The sequence below is a fragment of the Schistocerca cancellata genome, chromosome 6 (assembly GCF_023864275.1).
Source record: "Schistocerca cancellata isolate TAMUIC-IGC-003103 chromosome 6, iqSchCanc2.1, whole genome shotgun sequence".
Lineage (NCBI taxonomy): Eukaryota > Metazoa > Arthropoda > Insecta > Orthoptera > Acrididae > Schistocerca > Schistocerca cancellata.
In genome coordinates, this window is record NC_064631.1 from 132,014,960 (window position 1) to 132,036,025 (window position 21,066).

At 42.9% G+C, this 21,066-nt stretch overlaps 1 long non-coding RNA gene across 1 annotated transcript in view; it reads left to right on the forward strand.

Moving 5' to 3' along the window:
• The first annotated feature begins 10,612 nt into the window (after window positions 1–10,612).
• The window catches only part of LOC126191003 (uncharacterized), a 54,641-nt gene continuing 44,187 nt past the window's right edge, over window positions 10,613–21,066 (forward strand). Inside the window, exon 1 of the long non-coding RNA XR_007538309.1 lies at window positions 10,613–10,701. This is a non-coding gene — a long non-coding RNA (uncharacterized LOC126191003). The remainder of the gene's footprint in view (window positions 10,702–21,066) is intronic.

Below are 21,066 nucleotides of genomic sequence, written 5' to 3' on the forward strand. Positions count from 1 at the left end.
TACTAACGAAGTTTCACCGAGTGACGTTTGATGCATATCGAGTAAAATACGTCGTTGTATACTATAATGATGAATAATGCGGATGCACTAACAACCAGTTCAAAAGAAACTAACACTCTACCGGAGAAGGACGTGGGAACAAATCGACCAACCTCTGCGTTAGGCGGTAGGACGTCTGTTGCATTGGCTTGTTTCATATAGTTTAATGACTCATTGGGTAATATCTGTAGAAGTTTAGATTGCCATTATAAGTACTACTGTGGCCGGCCGTGGTGGCCGTGCGGTTCTAGGCGCTTCAGTCCGGAACCGCGTTGCTGCTACGGTCGCAGGTTCGTAATCCTGCCTCGAGCATGGACGTGTGTGATGTTCTTACGTTAGTTAGGTTTAAGTAGTTCTAAGTCTAGGGGACTGATGACCTCAGATGTTAAGTCCCATAGCGCTTGGGGCCATTTGAACCATTTGAAGTACTACTGTGGTTTTTCGTTAATCGCAGGCTTGGTTGTTCAACCGCAGGCTAAGCTTAGCTGACTGGCTGCCCAGTACTACTTAATTATTCGCGTTTCAGCGATTATCGACGTTTCACTTTTTTACATAGGAGCCTAAACTGAAATTTTCAAAACTGCAACAGGAAATTATGAAAGTATGCGGAAAATGTGTCACTGTTTAATTAAATGTCGTCATTGGCTCGACTGCACCAAGATGACATCATGGCGCGTACGGGGGTAGTTCCCTCCATAGATTACATTATGTATGCATCATGCAGCAAATCAGATGAGGTCCTCTGGCGTGACAGCTGGAGCCTCGCCAATTTCACGACAGTTGTGTTTATCCCCCGTGTTGAAATACGTACTGTAACACAAAAACAACGAACAAAATGTCAGGAGATAAGAAATTGTGTATCTGCAGCATTTAAGAAAAAAGGAAATAAAAAACAAGCAGCAGGTATAAGTAAACTTCACGTGTTACCCAAGAGTAACATTATGCGAATTCATTTACGACTGTGATGGCCCTTACTCACTTTACTGCTGCAAGCATGAGCCGCTTGGACGAGCGAAACAAGAAATTTCGAAGCTTGAAACATCAGTTACGTCTGTAGAGCTGCAAGTAGCTGTTAACGGATTTATTGTTTGTATTACTACAGGTGAATTCCATGCAGATCCAAATGAACCATTAGCCGTACGTACAACGCTCCACCTCATGAAAAGTTATCTCCACAAATGCAGCGATACTCCAGTATTTGTATTTCTGCGGGCTTAACCGGTTATTTTCCTAGAAGTCTGAAGCACCGTATGGTCAGTATGCTCACACAGCCATGATTAGATAGTGCGAGGTAAGCAAACGGCGCGAAATATTGGCAGTTATTGAAATGGCTGCCTAATGGAGATAACAGATTATTACGATACTGCGAATACTAAGTAACTTGCTATTTCTCATCACCTCTATCGCTCCATGCAGCTCTGATGTATTACATCAAGGTGTGATATGTGAAATCCTGTTTTCGTCTAAATCAAATGCTGACTCTCTGAATCCGGATGTTTCGAATCTTTGTAAGAATTTAATGTAGCACGTCTTCTTCATAAATTCTACTCACCCATGACCATTCAATTCTTTTTATATTTCTAGACTGAATCCCACAGACAGACTAATTCTGTGTTTGTTTCTAAATTACATTAAGTACAAATTTCCTTGTGAACCTTTTATTTTTGAGTCTCATAAAATAAAAAAGGTCAAACTTAAAAGCATAATAAGAAATAATATGATTAATTTGAGAGTTGGATAATTTTACTCGTGTCTTAATAATTTGATTTATGATGTACCTTCGCCGGCCGGAGTGGCCGAGCGGTTCTAGGCGCTACAGCCTGGAGCCGTGTGACCGCTACGGTCGCAGGTTCGAATCCTTCCTCGGGCATGGATGTGTGTGATGTCCTTAGGTTAGTTAGGTTTAAGTAGTTATGAGTTCTAGGGGACTGATGACCTCTGAAGTTAAGTCCCATAGTGCTCAGAGCCATTTTTTTGATGTACCTTCAAAGTTTTAAAATCAGATTTCTCACAATGATAAATTTGGACTTCACACTCGCACCAAACACACAATTTTTCTGAGAGTATCTTTGCTAAAAATTCCACTGACGAGCGTAAACATTATGACCACGTGCTTAATAGCTTGTTTGTAGGTATTTGCAACAAAATACATCAAAGAGTTTGCGTATCAGAGGTCCGACAGTTTGTTGGTAAGTTTGTGGAGGTATGTAACATTAGACGTCTACGAACAGGTCATGTAATTCAGGTAAATAAAGGGCCGTTGATCTGTGTAAGGGGTGAAGGTGCGCAGTTTATTTGCAATCGATTTCGCTGTTACTTTAGACAACCTTCAGGACCCTCTGTAATACTAGCTGATCATGTTATAATCATTATACAATTCACGGTAGAAAAAAATTGATGTTCATTTTACTGAACCTTCTTTATTGCATATGATGCGAACTGTGGCAGCACATTAACTCAGGAGCCTGAAAATGGCGTACTAATGCAAATAAAATGACCTATAAATACAACTGAATGTGTCAATCCTTATTTCTTCAGTCGTCAGTCTTCGAACTGGTTTGATGTGGCCTACCACGAATTCCTCTCCTGTGCCAGACTTTTCATCTCTGAGTAGCAGTTGCGACTTATGTCCTGAATTATTTGCTGGATGTACTCCAATCTCTTTCTTCCTCTATAGTTTTTATCCTCTACAGCTCCCTCTAGTACTATGGAAATTATTTCCTGTCGTCTTAAAAGAGGCAACGGACTTACCACAGTCGATACACCGGTTCCCGTGAGATCACCGAAGTTAAGCGCTGTCGGGCGTGGCCGGCACTTGGATGGGTGACCATCCAGTCGCCATGCGCTGTTGCCATTTTTCGGGGTGCACTCAGCCTCGTGATGCCAATTGAGGAGCTACTCGACCGAATAGTAGCGACTCCGGTCAAAGAAAACCATCATAACGACCGGGAGTGCGGTGTGCTGACCACACGCCCCTCCTATCCGCATCCTCACCTGAGGATGATACGGCGGTTGGATGGTCTAGATGGGCCGCTTGCGGCCTGAAGACGGAGTGCTTTTTTTTTCGTCTTAAAAGACGTCCTATCATCCTGTCGCTTCTTCTTGTCAGTCTTCTCCTTATGTTTCTTTCCTCGCCTATTCTGCAGAGAACGTCCTCATTCCTTACTTTATCAATCCACATTGTTTTCAACATTCTTTTGTAGCACGGCAACTCTAGTGCTTCTATTGTTTTCTGTTCCGGTTTTACCAAGGTCCATGTCCCGATACCATACAATGCTGTGCTCCAAATATACATTCTCAAAAATTTCTTCCTCAAATGGAGACCTATGTTTGAGAATAGCAGACTTCTCTTGGTCAGAAATACTCTTCTTGTCAGTGATAACCAGCTTTTGAAGTCCTTCTTGCTCCGTCTGTCATGAGCTATTTTGCTGCCTAGGTAGCAAAATTTCTTAACTTCATTAGTTTCGTGATACCCAATTCTGATCTTCAGTTCCTCTCCGTTCTCATTTTTTTCTATTTCATACTAATTCTCATTTCTTTGATTTATTCTCAATCCGTATTATGTACCAAATAGACTGTTAATTGCATTCTACACATCTAGTAATTCTTCATCACTACCCACTGAGAATGGCAATTTCATCAGCGAATATTATCACTGATACCTTTTCGTCCTGAATTTTAATCCCACTCTTGAACCTATCTTATTTTACTCATTACTTCTTCGATGTATAGATTGAACAATAGCGGGGAAAGACTATATCCCTGCCTTACACACTTTTTAATCCGTACACTTCGTTCTTGCTCTTCCAGTCTTATTGTTCCATCTTTGTGTATATTGTATATTACTCGACTTTCCTTATAGCTTACCGCTACTTTTCTCAGAATTTCTAACTACTTGCACGCTTTTACATTGTCTTACGCTTTTTCCAGTCGACAAATCCCATAGTGTATCTTTTATTGTTCTTGTCTTGCTTCCATTATCTAGCGCAACGTCAGAAGTGGATTTCTTGTGCCGCTACCTTTCCTAAAGCCAAAGTTTTCTTTCCCATGATTCTGTATATTATTCTTATCAGCAACTTGGATGCAAGAGCTTTTAAGCTGATTGTGCGATAACTCTCGCACTTATCGCCTCTTGCTATCTTCTGTACAAATAAAGTAACAATACTCTTCGCATCATCTACCGGATGATGGATGTACGGAGACAGTCGCGTCGTATTCGACACGCAAGTACGGCTTAGAAAATAATTTTCCCGAAAAGGCTTGAGAAACGCGTCGTACTTGAGTATCTAAGCATAACCTACAATTGTGCGAGAATGACCAGTAACTGTGTCTTTTGGGTGTACGCCATGCTTGTGAATCCAGACTCACAAAGAGAGGTCCCAAGTGGTGGGATCGACTTTTGAAACAGTATATACGGTAATGTAGGTTAAGGTGCAATGAAGCACACCCTGCAACCATTCACCCTCGTTTGCCAGTAATCGACGGAAAGAGTTTCGGGTTTTCGCGTGATGCTGTCTCTATAGCTTTAAAAGTAGTTAAAATTAACAGAGTAATGGCGAAGTACCGACCTCACATGCAGAAGGTTGTCGGCTTGAACCTTTTCAGGCACATTAATTTTTCAATTTTAAACCTTTACCGAAATGACTGCTCATTATTTTTATTCGGTTAATTTTAAATTTATTTTTATTCATTTGTCACATCATTTTAATCAATGTTTTAATTTCTTCAGTTGCACTTATTATTACTTACTGTCGTTCTTTTTCCATTTGGAATCTTTGTGTTTGTGAATATTGTTAATTTTACGTATATACTACAACATTTAAACATTTCAAGATGTCGATCTGTTGGCTAAAAAAGCAAAAGATGGAATAATGTATTTATGTGACTGCGCAATGCTGTCAAGAATGTATATTCGTTACAAGATGTACATCTTTCTGGACGGAAGTCGTCATACAACTATTTAAAACATAAATTTTTATTGCAATATGGGCAAAATAACATGGATGATGAATGAAAGAGAAGTAGGGATTATAAGAAAAACTAAATTCAACCAAAATGAGAAATAGAAATGATGAATGCAGTAACAAAGGCAAAAGTACCAGACAACAAAATGGAAGCATTTACATCAAAGTTAATACATAAGAATAATCAAAATCACATGAACAAGAATTCCAAGTGGAAAAAGGCTGATAGGAAGAAATATGATAGCAAATGATATATTTTATACGATGACTAATATTGTAACATTCTTTATAATAAATAAAAAGAAAAGTTTACGATTACGTTAAATGAAGTCTGATCTGTGGAATGAATACTGAACTCGAATTGTCGTGTTGCGAGTTGGAAGTGCAAGTGGTGTGCTTACTCTGTGTTGTTAGTAAAGCTTTACACGAATTGATTATGCAATGCAACTCCCAATACCAATGAAGAAATACAGTCACTGCAAAATAAATTCAGCTCCTTAGGCACTTAATCATGTGGCCTTGTTCAAAACTAGTAACTTTGGTCTCTGTGCACATACCAGATAAATTAAATTGTCTTACCTCTAGGGCAGCAACGGTCGAACGCGATATATTCTGGTCTCTCACAAAAAATATAAATATTCTAGCTACAAGTTGTAATACTTTGAAACGCACCTGAAACTCTTTTGGCTGATAACCGAGAACATTTTAAAAAATCCAATTCCTTTGAAAAATATATGACCTGGACAGGGAGGCGGTACTGATTATGGTGAATTACTAAAACTGAGTTTTTAGTAAAAATTATATTGCAAGATAAGTTCGGCTTTTCAAAAACATCAGACAATTGACGTTACATTACTCAGAACTGATTCACAAACAATGAAATTTAAACAGCAAGTATTGTCTAACCTCACTAAAAGGACATAAATACAAATCATCATATTACATATACACACATCAAAAAAGTTTTGCATCACCCCGGTTCCCAGAACTCCTGAAGATAGACATTGACTGTGGATACTGTATCACAGACACAGTCCCTATGATTGTTCAGAGATGTCACTAAACTCGCCCAAAGATGTAAACAACCATGTATGAGCAGCGCCTATTAGACGGAGAGGGTCCGACAGCCGATCAGTTCCAGTCATTCCACCAGGAAGGAGGGGCAAGGCTCGTGTTGTCTGTAGTTCAACCATGCCTAGACGGTCAATACCGCGGTTCGATCGCGTCCGCGTTGTTGGTCTGAGGTAGGAAGGGCTCTCAATAAGGGAAGTGTCGAGGCGTCCCGGAGTGAACCAAAGTTAAGTTGTTCGGACATGGTGGAGATACAGAGAGACATGAACTGTCGAGGACATGACTATCTCAGGCCGCCCAAGGGCTGCTACTGCAGTGGATGACCGCCAACTACGGATTATGGCTCTGAGGAACCCTGACAGCAACGCCACCATGTTGAATAATGCTTTTTGTGCAGCCACAGGACGTCGTGTTACGACTCAAAGTGTGAACTAAAGGGTGCATGATGCGCAACTTCACTCCCGACGTCAATGGCGAGATCCATCTTTGCAACCACGACACCATGCAGCGGGGTACAGATGGGCCCAACAACATGTCGAATGACCACTCAGGATTGGCATGTCGTTGTCTTCACCGATGAGTATCGCATATGCCTTGAACCAGACAATCGTCGGAAACGTGTTTTTAGGCAACGCGGTCAGACTGATCGCCTTAGTCACACTGTAAAGCGAGTGCAGCAAGGTGGAGGTTCCCTGCTGTTTTGGGGTGGCATTATGTGGAGTGACGTACGCCGCTGGTGGTAATGGAAGACGCCGTAACGACTGTTCGGTAGGTGAATGCCAACCTTCGACCATGGTGCAACCATATCGAATGACTGGCGTGTCATTCGTCTTCATGGACGAAAATTCGCGCCCCCATCGTGCACATCTTGTCAATGACTTCCTTCAGGATAACGACATCACTCGACTAGAGTGGTCAGCATGTTCTCCAGACGTGAACCCTATCGAAAATGCCTGGGATGGATTGAAAAGGGTTGTTTACGGACGACGTGACCCACCGACCACTCTGAGGGATCTACGCCGAATCGCCGTTGAGGAGTGAGACAATCGGGACCAACACTCCCTTGATGAACTTACGGATAGTATGCCGCGACGAATACAGGCATGCATCAGTGGAAGAGGACGTGCTACTGGGTATTAGAGGTGTGTACAACAGTCTGGACCACCATCTCTGAAGGTATCGCTGTACGGTGGTAAACATGCAAAGTGTGGTTTTCATGAGCAATAAAAAGGGCGGAAATGAAGTTTATGTTGATCTCTATTCGATTTTTTTATACAGGTTCCGGAACTTTCGGAACCGAGCTGATACAAAACTTTTTTTTTTTATGTGTGTAGCTCCTTCAATAAATCTTAGCAACATTACAAAAGTGAAATATCTGACTGGCCTTTTTATCAAATCAGTTTACGTATATAATGCCCGCCCTCGGTAGCTGAATGGTCAGCGTGACGGATTGTCAATCCTCTGCGCCCGGTTTCGATTCCCGACTGGGTCGGGGAATTGTCTTCGCCCAGGGTCTGGGTGTTGTGCTGTCCTCATCATCATCCTATCATCCTCATCTAGTGCAGGTCACCAAAGTGGTGTCAAATTGAAAGACCGGCGAATGGCCTGCCCGACGGGGTTCACTAGCCATACGATTAAATAAATAAACGTATATTGTGGGGTTATTGAACAATTACAAATTATCAGCCAACTCATATGTACTAACGCGCTGGGAGAAACATAATTATTTAAAATCTTTACCTTGCTTGCATAATGACTTCTGCTTCCAAATTCAACAATATTGACATACGTAAATTAATCTAACACTTGGTGGCTTCACACACCACACCGCAAAAACTGCCTACTCCATCGTCTTTCCCTCACAGACAACTACCTACAACTGTGCGCCAAGCGCTCTCTTTCTCCAACACTAGCAGTATCTCTGGATCCGCGGTCTTACACAGTCAGCGATACAAAGTCTATCAAAAACATACATTGTTTATAAAATCATATTCGGGTGTCACATACAAATGTGACCCAGTATACTGCTATCAATATGATGTAACAAACGAATAGAAAAAATTACATTTCAACCAGTTATTTCAAACAAATGATTGAAGTCATTTCGATAAAGATTTAAAAATAAATGTATTTAAATGTACTTGACGACATTTTAACTGACAACATTCTGCATGTAAGATCAGTAGCTTTACCATTACGCTATGCAACCAGCCTACACAGTGCTGCCAATTTTAAATCTATACAGCAATACACAAAATTTCCTTTTTTTTGGTCAATTACTCGCAGTCGAGGGCCCACCAGGGTGTATGCCTGTAGGGTGAACCGTAAAATTACTACTGGTCCACCAAAGGTAATTAATCTCAATCAGTACACAAAATGTAAAGTGGAATAGGTGACAAGGAATAACTGGTGAAATTACACACAGTTTTCAGTAACACTCTTTATTCAAATTTGGTGCAAGACTTAACGATATTTTTAAAAAAAAAAAAACAGCAATCATTATTAACTTATTGTAAAATATTTCACGCCAGTAAAAGGCAAGAACAGGCAAGCAATTTAACGTATACAATGCGACGCTGTATAATATTTCGAGCTCAGCTAAATTACAGGTGAATTTCTCTCCATTCATTATATGGCGCAGAATCTAACTTGTCTGCAACATACAAAGACAATCCTGTTTACAAAGTTCTCAAAATAGAAAAACCAAAACGCAGGAGTCATGCACACGGGAGGGCATTCACAGTTAATAACATTAATATTTCCAAAATATATAAAAAAAAACAAATTTTACAAATTTCTGCCAGTTAACTTGCGGTAAACACACACGCTCGCCAGGTAGGACTTGCGAACTTTTACAACATTCTCCTTTGAAGGCTACAATTTCTACCCGTAATGAAATGGCAAACTTTTGCATAGCAAGAAAACACACTAATAGACAACTACCTGTATAAAACACACAAGCACGTTTAGTAAAAGCCTTAAAAGGTATTGAATTGGAAAAACACACAAGAGTTTTTGCTGACTAGAAAAAATATAAAAAATCCACTACGGCGTACATTAACCTTGCTTGATTATAGCCAAATATACATAAACACAAATTTACGTAAGTTACAGCTTCCACATGAGCAGGAATTCGTTATGCAATTGACTGGTTCTTACCACGAGGAAAAAGGAATTTTCCTTCTTTCTTCGAGTACCTTTTACACGTGAGTCTAGTAATACTAGTTATGGCAGGCGAGAGAATGGATCAGGTGTTGGTGCCTTGCATTTTAAACAGTACAGTCATTGGTGCCTTAGACTTCCACAGACATGGCAGAGACTAACAGTCGAATAAACCCGTAGGTAAGTTGGGAGGGGAAAGAAGCAATCCGAACCACAGATTTACTCTGACTCCCCCCCCCCCCACTCCCTTTCGTCCTCAAAGGGGAGAAACGGACCACTCTTTCTAATATTACCACCTTCCTGCGGGTGGGCAGACGAGAATGGATGGCGGGAAACCCCCAAAAAATACGGCTGGTACAATTAACAAGAATAAGTATATTGAATTTAATTAAACTTTATAAAATCTGTTAACAATCCATATTCAACTTCTCGTGCGTTACGACTCCCAGGACTGAACCAACGCAGCACCTCCAAATGCTCTGCCGAGCCGCCCGCTGCCAGCCGTTTCAACGGACGCAGGAAGGCGCGCCGATTTTAAGAACCTCCTCGCCGGTCGACAGCATACAGCCGAACTGCAGATTAGGCCCCTCGAGACCCACGCTCAGGAAGACTCCTTTCGCGACGAGCAGTTACCGCCCCATATCACGGAGCCGCTGCTCGCGTCGCTTACGCTGATGCCGCAGTCTGCGTGCTGTCCCTCTAGCACCGGCAGAGAAGTCGATTCTTGATGCCCCGACTGTCAACTCTCCACGAGATCCCATATAGCCATTTCTTAAACCCATGTGAACCCCCTTTCCCGCTAGAGGGAGACACCGAAGCCTTCAATTGTGACAAAGGCGCCACCGCCTGCGGCGCGCATTTCAAAGCTAACTTTACTACGGCTCATAGAGTACGATGCCTTGGACGTTAATCTACATCGCCGTGTAGATTGTTTCGAAAAGTGGATCCCACCACCTGGGACGCCTCCTCGTCAGTCCTAATGCACCGCTTATGGGTAGCGTCATTTGTCACGTGCGAGTAGCCACACACGTGTCTTTCTCCCACGTGTCCACTCTTTACATCGCGGCTGATTTGCCGGCGCGGCGCCTTCGCCAGTTGCAGGTGGCGCAGGGTGGCGCGGCTACTCCTCCTCGTTCTCGTCCTCGGCTTCGTCGTCGTCCTCGTCGTCGTCGTCCTCGTCGTCGTCGTCCTCGTGGTCCTGGAGCCAGCCGGCGCGGGCGCCGCAGCGGCTACCGGCGTGCTGCGCCGCCGACGCGACGCGGCCGGCCCCCCTGCTGAGCAGCCCGGGGCTGCCGCACACGGCGGCAGAGCGGCGCCTCTGCTCCTACTGGGTGCGCCGCAGCTCCCGCGCCGTCTGCCGCCTCCGGCTGCGCCTTCGGCTGTTCGCGCTGCCGCCCCCTGACGCGCTCGGCCGCTGCCGCCGCGGACACCTGCGCGTCGGTCGCTGCCAGCTCTGCGGCTGCAGGTACGCGCTCGTCCTTGAAACCACTCTCTGTTACGTTTTTACACCTATTCAGCAGAGTGGCTAGGAAACGGGGTTCCTTCACTGAAAAGCTGCTGAACATTCACTCGAGATTTTACACTCATTAACGCAAACTTAATTACAGTAAAAGCTTTCATTCCTGAGCACTCACAAGGGAACCTCCCCATCGCACCCATTCAGATTAATTATAAGTTGGTACAGTGGATAGGCCTTGAAAAACTGAACACAGATCAATCGAGAAAACAGGAAGAAATTGTATGGAACTATGAAAAAAATAAGCAAAATATACGAACTGTGTAGTCCATGAGCAACATATGCAACATCAAGGTTAGTGTGAGGTCAGGAGCGCCCTATTCCCGTGGTTAGCGTGAGCAGGTGCGGAACGAGAAGTCCTTGGATCAAGTCTTCCCTCGAGTGGAAAGTTTCATTTTCTATTTTCAGATAATTATTATCTGTCCGTAGTATGGGGACGCTACACCTAAACGGAAAAATTTGGAAACGTTAAAAACATATGTTTTGACAGAGCACAGGGAAAATTGTGCGACTGTGAAACTGTTGCATTCATTTGTTGCAGTTTATGTGACAAACTCTTACGTTTTCATCACTTTTTTGGGAGTGATTATCACATCCACAAGAAAATCTAAATCGGGCAAGGTAGAAGAATCTTTTTACCCATTCGTCAGGTGTACAAGTTAGGTGGGTCGACAACATATTCCCGTCATGTGACGCACATACCGACACCAGTGTCGTATAAAAATATATCAGACGTGTTTTCCTGTGGAGGAATCGGTTGACCTATGACCTTGCGATCAAATGTTTTCGTTTCCCATTGGAGACGCACGTTCTTTCGTCTACTAATCGCACGGTTTTCCGGTGCGGTCGCAAAACACAGACACAACTTATTACAGTGAACAGAGACGTCAATGAACGAACAGACAGATCATAACTTTGCGAAAATATAAAAAGTAAACTTTTCAGTCGAGGGAAGACTTAAACCAAGGACCTCTCGTTGCGCAGCTGCTCACGCTAACCACGGGAGCACGGCGCTCCTGTGCTCAGTGTGTCCTTGATGTTGCATATGTTGTACATGGACTACTCAGTTTGTATATTTTCCTTATTTTTTTCATAGTTCCACACAACTTCTTCCTGTTTTCTCGATTGATCTGTGTTCAGTTTTTCAAGGCCTATCCACCGTGCCAACTTTTAACTAAATCTGAGGGAGGTGCGATGGAGAGGTTCCCTTGTCAGAAGATTTTTTTTTTTTTGGTCATCAGTATACTGACAGGTTTGATGCGGCCCGCAATGAATCCTTTCCTGTGTTAACCTCTTCATCTCAGAGTAGCACTTGCAACCTACGTCCTCAATTATTTGCTTGGCGTATTCCAATCTCTGTCTTCCTCTACAGTTTTTGCCTTCTACAGCTCCCTCTAGTACCATGGAAGTCATTCCCTCATGTCTTAGCAGATGTCCTATCATCCTGTCCCTTCTCCTTATCAGTGTTTTCCACATATTCCTTCCCTCTCCGATTCTGCGTAGAACCTCCTCATTCCTTACCTTATCAGTCCACCTAATTTTCAACATTCGTCTATAGCACCACATCTCAAATGCTTCGATTCTCTTCTGTTCCGGTTTTCCCACAGTCCATGTTTCACTACCATACAATGCTGTACTCTAGACGTACATCCTCAGAAATTTCTTCCTCAAATTAAGGCCGGTATTTGATATTAGTAGACTTCTCTTGGCCAGAAATGCCTTTTTTGCCATAGCGAGTCTGCTTTTGATGTCCTCCTTGCTCCGTCCTTCATTGGTTATTTTACTGCCTAGGTAGCAGAATTCCTTAACTTCATTGACTTCGTGACCATCAATCCTGATGTTACGTTTCTCGCTGTTCTCATTTGTACTACTTCTCATTACCTTCGTCTTTCTCCGATTTACTCTCAAACCATACTGTGTACTCATTAGACTGTTCATTCCGTTCAGCAGATCATTTAATTGTTCTTCACTTTCACTCAGAATAGCAATGTCATCAGCGAATCGTATCATTGATATCCTTTCACCTTGTATTTTAATTCCACTCCTGAACCTTTCTTTTATTTACATCATTGCTTCCTCGATGTACAGATTGAATAGTAGGGGCGAAAGGCTACAGCCTTGTCTTACACCCTTCTTAATACGAGCACTTCGTTCTTGATCGTCCACTCTTATTATTCCCTCTTGGTTGTTGTACATATTGTATATGACCCGTCTCTCCCTATGGCTTACCCCTACTTTTTTCAGAATCTCGAACAGCTTGCACCATTTTATATTGTCGAACGCTTTTTCCAGGTCGACAAAACCTATGAAAGTGTCTTGATTTTTCTTTAGCCTTGCTTCCATTATTAGCCGTAACGTCAGAATTGCCTCTCTCGTCCCTTTACTTTTCCTAAAGCCAAACTGATCGTCACCTAGCGCATTCTCAATTTTCTTTTCCATTCTTCTGTATATTATTCTTGTAAGCAGCTTCGATGCATGAGCTGTTAAGCTGATTGTGCGATAATTCTCGCACTAGTCAGCTCTTGCCGTCTTCTGAATTGTGTGGATGATGCTTTTCCGAAAGTCAGATGGTATATCGCCAGACTCATATATTCTACACACCAACGTGAATAGTCGTTTTGTTGCCACTTCCCCCAATGATTTTAGAAATTCTGATGGAATGTTATCTATCCCTTCTGCCTTATTTGACCGTAAGTCCTCCAAAGCTCTTTTAAATTCCGATTCTAATACTGGATCCCCTATCTCTTCTAAATCGACTCCTGTTTCTTCTTCTATCACATCAGACAAATCTTCACCCTCATAGAGGCTTTCAATGTATTCTTTCCACCTATCTGCTCTCTCCTCTGCATTTAACAGTGGAATTCCCGTTGCACTCTTAATGTTACCACCGTTGCTTTTAATGTCACCAAAGGTTGTTTTGACTTTCCTGTATGCTGAGTCTGTCCTTCCGACAATCATATCTTTTTCGATGTCTTCATATTTTTCCTGCAGCCATTTCGTCTTAGCTTCCCTGCACTTCCTATTTATTTCATTCCTCAGCGACTTGTATTTCTGTATTCCTGATTTTCCCGGAACATGTTTGTACTTCCTCCTTTCATCAATCAACTGAAGTATTTCTTCTGTCACCCATGTTTTCTTCGCAGCTACCTTCTTTGTACCTATGTTTTCCTGCCCAACTTCTGTGATGGCCCTTTTTAGAGATGTCCATTCCTCTTCAACTGTACTGCCTACTGCGCTATTCCTTATTGCTGTATCTATAGCGTTAGAGAACTTCAAACGTATCTCGTCATACCTTAGTCCTTCCGTATCCCACTTCTTTGCGGTTTGATTCTTCCTGACTAATGTCTTGAACTTCAGCCTACTCTTCATCACTACTATATTGTGATCTGAGTCTATATCTGCTCCTGGGTACGCCTTACAATCCAGTATCTGATTTCGGAATCTCTGTCTGACCATGATGTAATCTAATTGAAATCTTCCCGTATCTCCCGGCCTTTTCCAAGTATGCCTCCTCCTCTTGTGGTTCTTGAACAGGGTATTCGCTATTACTAGCTGAAACTTGTTACAGAACTCATTTAGTCTTTCTCCTCTTTCATTCCTTGTCCCAAGCCCATATTCTCCTGTAACCTTTTCTTCTACTCCTTCCCTTACAACTGCATTCCAGTCGCCCAAGACTATTAGATTTTCGTCCCCCTTTACATACTGCATTACCCTTTCAATATCCTCATACACTTTCTCTATCTGTTCATCTTCAGCTTGCGACGTCGGCATGTGTACCTGAACTATCGTTGTCGGTGTTGGTCTGCTGTCGATTCTGATTAGAACAACCCGGTCACTGAACTGTTCACAGTAACACACCCTCTGCCCTACCTTCCTATTCATAACGAATCCTACACCTGTTATACCATTTTCTGCTGCTGTTGATATTGCCGATACTCATCTGACCAGAAATCCTTGTCTTCCTTCCACTTCACTTCACTGACCCCTACTATATCTAGATTGAGCCTTTGCATTTCCCCTTTCAGATTTTCTAGTTTCCCTACCACGTTCAAGCTTCTGACATTCCACGCCCCGACTCGTAGAATGTTATCCTTTCGTTGATTATTCAGTCTTTTTCTCATGGTAACCTCCCCCGTGGCAGTCCCCTCCCGGAGATCCGAATGGGGGACTATTCCGGAATCTTTTACCAATGGAGAGATCATCATGTCAGATGGTACACATTGATAAAAACTCAACTCAGTTAATCAGTAAATACTTTACTGGAAGGAGAGGCACACAGCGGTCAGTAGCAATCCCATTAGTTTTTATTACGCTTGCAAATGTAGATTTCGGCTATAAATAGCCATCATCAGTGAGCCGTACTTGTGTCCGGCTCTTCGAAAAGCGCGCCAGGCGGAGTGCTTTCGCTTCGAGTCTAGTGTTTGCGGTGGCGCTTTCATTTTGGCGCGCTGTTTGGATTGCTACCGCCCTCTGGCGGGAGGTGGAGCAAGTGGAGGGTCGCGTGACGATCGGGGAGTATGTTCTGGGCGGTGACCGAGAGAGGTAGTGGCGCGAGCGGGGCCATACTGTTGGGGGGTCGTCAACTGCTCTCCAGGTGCTTTGGCCGACCTCTTGGCTGTCAGGGGCTGAGTCTGCCTTACCCGCATGTACGTCGCTTATGAAGCTTAGAAGCCGTGGTGCAGTGGGACCGTATGTCTTCTTATCGGCCGTTGAAACCACTGGCAGCGGTTGGCTGGCTCTGACGAGCATGAGGAAGTGTAACGTGTTCCAAGGGGTTCTTCAAGTTCTAGTGAAATGCATGAGTTTCTTCACCAGTGGTTTTGTTGGGGTCTTCCCACCGCAGTTTTCGTTTGCCTGTCCGCGGGAATGTGGTAATTGCTTCTTGTTCGGGCCGTTTCATTCACACCTTCATTGGGTGATTTACGGTCGCAGTCGTGTGTGTCTATGTGGTTCAGAGTCTGACAGGCACCGCCCTTACTACATTTTCTGGTTTTGGGTAACTCGGGGAGGCGGTGGCTTGTTATGAAAGTTTTGGGGCTGATCTGCTGTGCCCCTGTAGACCACCAATAACTATTCCGACTATTGTGATCTGGGCCCCTTTAGACGTGTCACTCCCTCAACGAGATAAGGATTTTTTTTTTTTTTGGGAACTGCCTTTAATGTGAAGGTTTTTGTGCTGACTTATTCACATTGATCTTGTAAGGTGTAATATAAGTTATTTAATTGGCAAGAGATAACTATTTTAACTTTAGTACAAACTAGCTACTTAAAGGTGTCTTAAGGAAGTTTAAAATCTTATTATTGGGAAGTTGTCATACTTTGCAATCTCCTTTTCAAAAAGAAAATTTGTCAGCTATTGGAAATTGTTTTTGAAATTGTTTTTTTTTTTAATGCCAGACTTAAAAATTTCTTGACAAAGTATTTTAAAATAAAAAGGTATCTTTAGCAGTGTGTGTTATTTCACCAGCATCTCCTGACCCCTACTTCCACGATAACGTTTTTGGAATAACATGTGTACTTGCGTTGTTGTTTGTGAATCGCCCTAATTGACGGTTCAATCAGTGCACTTTCGTTACAATTCAACAGACCTGCGGCAGTTTCATGTCACCATATGTTCTTACAGGGGTATAGGTATAGGGACACTACATTATTCTTTGAAAAGCAGAACACACAGGACAGAGAGTCAGTAGAAATAACATATTGACGAGATACTGGAGGAAGTACAGCTGTGAGGACAGGTCGTGAGTCGCTCTTGGGTGGCTCAGTCGGTAGTGTGCTTGCCCGCGAAAGGCAAAGGTCCCCAGTTCGAGTCTCGTCCGGCATACGGTTTTAGTCTGCCAGGACGTTTCGCATCAGCTCGCATTCCGCTGCAGAGTGGAAATTTCATTATAGAAATAATATTAACGTAAAAACAAACTGATATACTCAGATCGGAACTGTTAACCTACAATTATGTTTTAAAACAGCACAATTGCACTCAACTCCCTGTACATCAAACAAGATAAGCAATTACAACACTAAAACAAACCTCTACAAACATGGCTAATGTTTTCATCAGCACTTTTTATCGTTGAGAAATGCCAGTAGGTGACGGCGTAAGGTCAGCTTGAACTATCTTTTCAGTACTACATTACAAGAGTTAACAAAATCACGTAACTCCCAACCTAAGAACAATACACTGCCATCAAAAAACGAGTTCTGGTTATTGGCAGTTTGTCACAATAACGCTAAGTAAGAGCAAAGCAGTAAAATACCCTCGAAAGCTTCAGCTTGGAAAATTCATGTACCGTCATACCAGGACATCCAGCTCAATTAAATATTGCCGGCCGGGGTGGCCGAGCGGTTCTAGGCGTTACAGTCTGGAACCGGCATGGATGTGTGTGATATCAAAAATGGTTCAAATGGCTCTGAGCACTATGCGACTTAACCTGTGAGGTCATCAGTCGCCTAGAACTTAAATGGAAATGAAGTCCCATGCTTCTTTACAGAGCGTAGGGGAACGATGCGGGAGACCCGCACCGACTTACTAGGCAAGGTCCTAATGGAGGTGGTTTGCCGTTGCCTTCCTCCGACCGTAATGGGGATGAATGACGATGATGAAGACGACACAACACCCAGTCATCTCGAGGCAGGAAAAATCCCTGACCCCGCCGGGAATCGAACCCGGGACCCCGTGCTCGGGAAGCGAGAACGCTACCGCGAGACCACGAGGACGGAAGCCTAGAACTTAGAACTAATTAAACCTAACTAACCTAAGGACATCACACACATCCATGCCCGAGGCAGGATTCGAACCTGCGACCGTAGCGGTCGCTCGACTCCAGACTGTAGCGCCTAGAACCGCACGGCCACTCCGGTCGGCTGTGTGGTGTCCTTAGGTTAGTTAGGTTCAAGTAGTTCTAAGTTCTAGGGGACTGATGACCTCAGAAGTCAAATCCCATAGTGCTCAAAGCCATCTGAACCATTTTTTCAATCAAATATTACAGAACCGGAGGCAGAATATATACCAGCCGTTGGGTGGTCAAGAGCTCACAAACCCGCTGCCGGCCGCTTGCAATTACGAAACAATCCCGTAGTAGGCTTGTACAACTAACAGAAGTGAAATTATTAACTCAAATAATTTATCAATTGAAGAGAAAGTCTGTAAATGAATCCGCGATCATGTTGAGGCACTGTGTTTTATTTATTTATTATTTATTTCTAAATAAAGTAACTCAAATAGCATACGCTTCAATACCCTTAATTAGCAGTTGTAACATGCACAATCCACAAAACACAGCAGTCGGAGACGGTTTTTCACCAAGCTCATACTTGCCGGCGAAATATACCAACCGTCCTAGAATAGCGTCTTTCACAATATCAGCCTTTAGTGAAGAAATACGCAAACACTAACTTGGACAGAACGTGAGGTGAGATTGACCCCAGCAGTTAAAGCCTTGGGATGCCCACAATCACATAAATTCAAAATCCAGCGACTGCAGCGGAGACACTATAACAAGTCTAACGATCCGCGACGCCAACACAGTCTTCCAAGAGTTCAGATTTCCAGCTCACCATAGAAACAGTCGTCCAACTTTGCTACCGAACGCCTCACACCTCGCAGGGCGTCCGCAGATTCCTTCTTAAGATTACAAGGCGTGTAATCCGGCCCGGGGTGCTCCCTCACCCCCGTCGTCCGCCCCGGTCCCCCGTGATTGCCACAGGCAGACCCACTGCCGGCACCAGAGTCTTCCGCGCCGCCTCGCCGCCCGCCCGCCAACCTCCCACTCTGTCCCTCTACCGCCTTTCATCCAGTGTTTTTCTTTTTCTTTTTGTGATAGGCTGAAGTAGAGCGTCACCGGTGGACCTCAGTCTTACTGTCTCGGTGAAAAGGGAAAGATACCGATACTGGTGGCGTATGATGGGCCACATCATATCGTATCGCCACTGACACTTCATTAGTGGCCGTAACATCATCCAGCGCGCTGCTTAAGGGGCTCCGGAAAGGCTCAAAATCATGAAAAGTTCAATTTTTACATTTTTGCGTTTTCTGAATCTGCAGAATATTACCTTTTAATAGATATATAATTTATTCAATTCCGAAGACTACAACTATTTTTAATTTTTTTTTGAAATGTGTTCTACATGGGCGTGACCCACTGTGGCGCTGTGCGATATGTTAATTACCTTGGTGACGGTGATTCTAAAAGTTTCAAACATGTTCAAGGACTGAAGCCCTATGGTGATGATGTTGTAGTGCAGAAATTTGAGTGTATTGGACACGTACAGAAGCGAATGGGAACAAGACTTCGGCGACTGAAAGCTTCGTACAAAAAACAAAAACTCAGTGATGGTAAAGGGTTGGATGGGAAGGGAAGGTTAACTGACAGTGTAATTGACAAAATGCAGAACTATTATGGAATGGCTATTAGGCAAAATACACAAAGTGTCGACGAAATGAAGAAGGCTGTTTGGGCTCTTTTTATTTTTTCATACTTCTTCAACCGATGAAAATCCCCAACATAACTTGTGTCCCAAAGAAGAAGACAGTTGGTGTAAATATAACAAAGGATTGCTAACTGGTGAAGTGTACACTCATAAGCATAGTCTGCCTCATGCAATAATGGAGGTGATAAAACCCATTTTCAGAGACTTAGCAGCACCTGAACTGTTGAAAAAGTGTATTCACGGAAAAACTCAAAACCCCAATGAAAGTGTAAATAGTGTTATATGGTCGAGAATCCCCAAGACTGTATTTGTTGGAATAGAAACACTTCACTTTGGTGCGTATGATGCTGTTGCGACTTTCAATGATGGCAACATTGTAAGGTGCAAGGAATTTAGAAATATGGGAATGAAGATAGGTTCTAACATGGTACGAGCGATGCTTGCTTTAGACAAGGAACGCCTTCGGGCTGCAGACAGGGCTGTAAAGAGTCTAGAAATACAAGCAAGAGTAAACAGGAGGAGGAACAAGAGGAAACTGGAGGAGGAGTTTGCAGAGGATGAAGATAATCCATCCTATGGACCTGGAATGCACTAAAAAGTTAATCCAATCTTTGTCGCTCGATTCCCAAAACTTTTATTTTCTCATACTAATTACAAGTTTTCTAAGGATCTTCCAAACATATTTGTTTCAAACTTTCAGTAAATGTTACACAGTACCTTCTGCATAATTTAACACAGCCTTTTTCCAAAAAACGGTATATTTTTGAATATATAAATAAAAAATTGCAAAAAAATGTTGTGAATTTTCATTACAATTGAAAAAAAATCATCTTTAATAACTGAACTAAAATTTTGTAAAATCCCTGTCTTAAGTTGTAGCCCATATTCCAATAAATAATCCGTAAAAAGTTCAACTTCCTACCTCAAATACTTTGTGAGGAAAGATGTAATTTATAAGCGTTATTTTAACATTGCAAGTATAGGGCGTTCCGGAGCCCCTTAAGAGCCTTTTCCTTGCCACGGAGCATGCTCCTTCCAGCAACCCACCAGCGACGTCCCTACAGCCGTCTGCGCCCGCGGCAAAGTGGATCGGGACGCGTTGGTTCTACTTTCGTGTATTTCCTCATAGTCCTATTCTAAGAAGAGCCTGCTGCAGCTTCAGCGGCGGTATTAATTTTATTAATACAGTCTGTTCAAAATTACTTTAAGAGTGACACTTCGAAAGGAACACGTGCAGCCACGGACCCTAAGTTCCCACGTTCCGCACAGAAGAAATGCGTAATCTTGCTTTTTTTTTTTTTATTAAGATCGCTGAAACGCGCAAACTGTTCAATGTACAAAGATGGAACTGGAATCACAGTCTTCTGCAAGAGCGGCGCTGTTTCTTTTCCATTTCACTTTTATTTGCGACAGCTAATTTTTTTAGAAGATACACGGAAAATTTAGGAACTTATATTTCCTGGCGACGTTACCAGATTAGCAGCATAAGGGGAAACTTGTTTGTTTTTGAATTTAGGTGAACACATTATGCTAATGACATCTTAAGAATACCGGGTGGTTATAATTAAACTCTCCCTATTCAATACGTTATAACACGGAAACTAATTACCGTACGAGTATCAAACTAGATAGTATTAATGTCAAGGACATGGGGAAGAGAAATAATGCAGAACCATTTCAATTCAGACACACTTAATGTGCTGCTACGGTACATCATATCATTACGTACCGGCGCCGTTACCGCTACAAAAGAGGCTCAAAATGTCACACATAAGTGTCCAGAAGAGTCTGATAGCGCAGGACTGCATTCTGCGCAGCAAAACGAAGCATGTACTTAGGTATGCTGGCTACCTCTCTTGATATGCTGCGCTTCAGATCAGCACATAT